The 5,347-nt window shown below is 38.4% G+C and overlaps 1 non-coding gene across 1 annotated transcript; it reads right to left on the bottom strand.

Annotated features, from left to right (window-relative positions):
• Positions 1–552: 552 nt before the first annotated feature.
• Positions 553–686, bottom strand: LOC120103331 (small nucleolar RNA SNORA17). Its single transcript, XR_015621610.1, has one exon. It is a non-coding gene; the product is annotated as a small nucleolar RNA SNORA17 (small nucleolar RNA).
• Between the last annotated feature and the right edge of the window lie 4,661 nt (positions 687–5,347).

Genomic DNA, 5,347 nt, shown 5'->3' with positions numbered 1-5,347 from the left:
GGAGAGAATCCTCCTCCTCACCATGCTGCTGCATAGCAGACAAGTTGCAATGCCATCTCTCCTATGTTCATGTCTTTCTTTTATCTCCTTCTCTTCCATTTCTCTATCACTTACCTGATCCTTGTAGTGGCACCTAAGGTCTCTAAGTATCTGATGTCAATCCGGGAATGCTTTCAGGAAAACTATGCCCTGCTCGTGGATTATGGCACCTGGCAGGGGTCAGCTCGGGCATGGTCTGCCTCCCCAGGTCATCCAGACACTGCCCTGGTGGTCATCTCAGGTTAGTTAGCTCCCTGTCCAGACACCTCAGCATTGGTCTGGTGGACATCTAAAACTTGATTCTTACCCAGAATACCATGTGAAGGTTGTCTGTATCAGACTCACACCCAGGACCATGGTCCCAGGCAAGGTTCTTCTAGTCTTCCACTTGTTCCCCATCCTGGGAGTCCATCAGGGATTCTACAGTGCAGATTGTTGGTGGTCTCAGGCTAGCTCCCGTGCAGGCCCCCTCACACCAAACTGATACTTGTCTCAGGCTTGCTTTTCTTAGAGAATGTTGGGCTGATAATCATTCAGAGGGTCCTATATCAGAACACTGAGCATATACATAACCCGTCTCCTTTCTACCACCTACTGATTCATATGGAACTCTGTAGTCACACCTGTAATGCAATGCCCCTAGCAGATTCTTTTTAACTAGTTGTTTCTTAAGCTATGCAGAAGCCTTTTAGTTTATGAAGTCCCTCTTGTCAATTGCTGCCCTTAATTCTTACGCAAATGGTGCCCTTTCCTACACCTATGTCCTGTAGCATACTGCTACCTATCTTTCTTGTTGTTGTTGTTGTTTCAGATCAGGTTTGATGCTTATTACATCTTTGGTCCACTTGGAATTAGTTTTTGTGAAAGGTAATAAATACAGATTTAATTTTATTCTTCTGCATATGCACATCCAGTTGTTAAAGAAATGTGGGAAAAGGAGGATCGAATGAAGGAGGAAGGATATAAATAAAAAATGAGGGTAAAATAAAAGTAAGGATGCCATAAAAGAGCATAAATAATCATACTATTAACTGTTTACATAAAATTAAAAACCTTTTACACACACACCCACACATATATACACACACATATACATATGAATATATATGCATATATGAATATACATATGTAGTTTAAATGAAAGTTTAACATCTGGATTGACAGTGCTCCCTCCAAAAACTAAAGATCACCTAACAAAAACCCCAACACCAAATACGAGAAGCCCTCTTTTGAGTTGTTGTTCAGAGTTAGTCAAGGGACTTCCGAAACATACAGGTTATAGCTATGGGCCTTGATACCCATGCCAAGAAGTGAAAAATAAGCTCCCTCCCACTGCTTAAGACACCATGCACTTCAAAGAAAACACCAGAGGACCCATGTTGGAATTTATCTGGGTGTTTTCTTTCTGAGGAATAATGTTTATGATACCAGAAAGCATCATGCAAGCTTCCAAGGGAGGGAAGCAAACAACAGTCTTACCCCATTTATGACACCTCTGAGCCATATCAAAAACCAAAATGACACAAAAGCACTAAGTGTGCAATAGTAGTACTCATATCTTGGCAGTAATCAACAGTTTTCTGATTGGACTTGTGATCTGCTCAACAATAGTGAAACCATACCTGACACAGGAAATCTAGTCAACAATACAGAGATAATGAGGTCATGGATCTTGGAGAAGAACCTAAAACCAGCAGTTTAATAAGCCAGAAGAAGTCTTAACTTCTCTCTCTCTCTCTCTCTCTCTCTCTCTCTCTCTCTCTCTCTCTTTCTCTCTCTCTCTCTCTCTCTCTCTCTCTCACACACACACACACACACACTGTGTGTGTGTGTGTGTGTGTGAGTGTGTGTATTTGTCCTTATACACACAGATAAGTGTAGTCCTTGGTTTTCATCAAGGAAACTTTTCTTTGCAATAGATGGCAACAATTACACAAAACCTTAACCAATCAAAATGCAAAGTGGCAGAGCCCAATCCCAATGCATACAAATACAACACAACTACAGCATATGTGGATAAGGGAAGATTGTGAAAAAAGAGGAAGAAATAACTTTTTAAAAGCCAGAAGATCAGGTAGTTTTCTGTGAGACCATGTCCTAAAGTAATGGCATAAGTCTCACCTACAAAGTCCCACCATGACTGCCTAAATGTGAGCACCAAGAAGGATAACATCAATAGGTATGCTAAAGTAGATGACAGAAAGATCACAGGCCTCAACACCTATAGAAAGAACTATAGTTAACTAAGAAATATTGAGAGTAGAAGAAAAACTCTTACCTAGGGAAGAATGGCAATTGTTAATCCAATACAAATGGTCAGGCCTGTATACATACATACATACATACATACATACATACATACATACATACATACAAATAAACAATATTGGCTTCGTGATTTTAATTGAATTAATGTATCTTTCTGTTTTCTATACTCTCTACATAAATAAACTTATCCTAAATCTCTGAAAATATTTTTATCATATATACTATCTTCAAACCTTTTCTCTAAACATATTTCAATCATTCACTGAATTTCAAATGAAATTCCAAATTACATGGGAACTTGGCATTCTAACCCAGTGTGTGTCAAGGAAGAGATTTCCATAGTTATTTGCAGTGGGCAAAACACGTATGTTCTTTAAAACATGCAATGTTGTATTTACCTCTTTGAGTATTGTATGTGAAAATTTAAAGACGTCATAAAATAGCATGAGAAAGAAAACTGCTGAATGTTTATGAGTCTTTGAGCCTATTTAGCCCCTGGGGTAAGACTTACTCTATAAAATTAAATTAATGATCTCATTCTTGGAAGAGTCAGTTAAATAGTGACATTCCTGAAAAGACTAATCTTTAACATGGTGTGACATTTTACAGAAATGCTGTAAACAAATTCCTTCTCTTTTTGAAAATAAAGTTCCTATAAACGCCCACCAGCCGAATTCCAATTAACATTTAAAGACGCCGTTTAATCCAAAACTTAAAACTAAATATGGAGACTCCAGATGAGACCATGTCCCCAAGGACACACCAAAATATAAGTTGTATTTTCTGTCAATAATACCACAGAATGCTAACTGAGAAAGATTTATGCCCAGAAATGCCTTGCTTTGGCAGGAGAAGAGGACAGAACAAAGGCTGTGGGTCTAGTTTCCTTGGTTTGTTAAACCCGTGCTTCAAGTTGTAAATAAAACAGCTTCCCTCCAAGGATGGGAACAGGATTTCTGGTGAGGAAGAAATAAGTTCCTTGATTCTGCCTTTCTCTGAACATCTCTGTTAATTGTTTCTGGAAAGAGACCAGGAATATATATATTTTCTCATTTTAGACCAATCTGCAATGGGGAAATGGCCTTGAAAATAACACAGTTTGTTAATATGTCCGTGTCCAAGCTAAAATCTGTAATTTTGACAACCATTTCAGAACCAGAGCTATGATATTTCGTCTTTCAGTTGCTTGAAAAATTAATAATATATGGTCAAGAATCTTCATGGGCTATCTGTTCCTTCATGGGCTATTCATCACACGCCTGTCTCTCCAGTTCTGGAATCATAAGCTACCCTAATTCATACTGAGTTAAAACCCGGCATCCTTCCTTCAAATCACAACATTCCAACTGGTTTCTCACAGGGCCAAACCACTGTGCCTTTCACTTTGCCCTTTCCTTGGCCTGGATAGCAGTGTTGGATACAATCCTTTAAAGAACAACTGAGATGCTGCATCTAGTTCCCATAACTCATTGGGTTAACTGGGCTATTATCTCTAATGCCTGGGTGATATTTCACTTCAGCAACTAATCATATGTTTTCTTTTCCTGATCCCTAAATTGTGGTCCCCGAGACTCTAAGAGCTATGTTTTAATTCAATTGGCAACTACTACAGTCACTGCCCTGATATGTGTCCCCTAAATGTGGGCTGAATTTTTATCTGTCATTGGTCAAAAATCATATTTAAGTTAGGGGGTTAAAAAGCAATATTGAAACCCATAACTTATGGGTTCTGCTCTGTTTCAAGAATTTGGACCTTTGATCATTTATGTTTTACCCTTGAAACACCAGGTTAGCAAGGCACACTTTCATATAAGGCAGAAAATGAAATCATCATCATTTGTTCTCCATCTTTGAGAGGTCTCACATCCAACAGTCTCAAATGCAAATCCAGCCACCCTTCCATCTGGGGGGTTCCATCTGGCATTTTGAAATCTATAAACGTCCATGTCAATCCAAACTTATTCTGAGTTCTGCGCAAATTCTACACTAACTTTCCCATATAATCCCCTCTATCCAATTCTCAGAAGAGTCGTCATGTAGCAACAATTGCTTCAGCCATCACTGTCAACATCTGCTTTTTAATCATGCCCAGCTGTCATGAACAAGACAGAGAAAGAGTCAAGAAAAGACAGCGCATGGTCCTGCACTCACATTCCGCCTCATCTCTATGATTCAAATATTTTAGTCTCAAAAGTTCCGTGAGTTTCCTCACTTGTCAGAGATAAGTGAGGCGTTGTCGGTAATTATTGACCATTTGAAAAGGATTTATCTTGTTTCTTATGAGAACACTATTTGACTTGCTCAAGAAAATTGAGAGACAGTCACTTCCTTCGCCAGTCTCAGTGCTAAAAATGTTTGAACTTCCTGGATTATGTGACTATGCAAAGAAACATCCAAAACTACTTATAAGGAGTACTTACTCAGGATCTCCTGTCTATACTGGGGCCTCTTGGCACACCAAGAGTAAGATTCTCTAGTATTTAATACACAATTTCCCAGAATGACTTCTAAGAATAGCACTACATGCAGTAATAGAAGATATATTAAGGAAAAACAAATGTATATTTTTGTAACTTATGTTGAACCAATTATAACCTACAATGTGTCACTTCTTAGTCAAATAAGACCTTTATTAAGATAGTATATGTGTGATTGTCCCAGGTAGGAAATGATGTGGTGTATCTGACCATTAATTTTTTTATTGAGCTTCTAGTAGAGCTACTGATAACTAGAATACATTAAATATACAAAGAAAAATGAATATCAAACAAATGAGAGAAAACCAAACAACCCTCTAATAGAGACTATCCTGCTATCGTTGTCTTCACTCTGAGCAACCTATGTAGTCAGCTCTCTCTCTCTCTCTGTCTCTCTGTCTCTCTCTCTGTCTCTCTGTCTCTCTCTCTGTCTCTCTCTGTCTCTCTCTCTGTCTCTCTCTCTCTCACACACACACACACATATACATACACACACTATTCTTCATATGTTATTTTCATTTAATTTGCTTCCTGGTCATTTATTTTTAAGCCATTCTCTATCA

The sequence above is a fragment of the Rattus norvegicus genome, chromosome 5, assembly GCF_021556685.1.
Source record: "Rattus norvegicus strain SHRSP/BbbUtx chromosome 5, alternate assembly SHRSP_T2T, whole genome shotgun sequence".
NCBI lineage: Eukaryota > Metazoa > Chordata > Mammalia > Rodentia > Muridae > Rattus > Rattus norvegicus.
The sequence above is the reverse complement of the archived record's forward strand: the minus strand, read 5'-3'. Positions and strand labels throughout refer to the sequence as shown.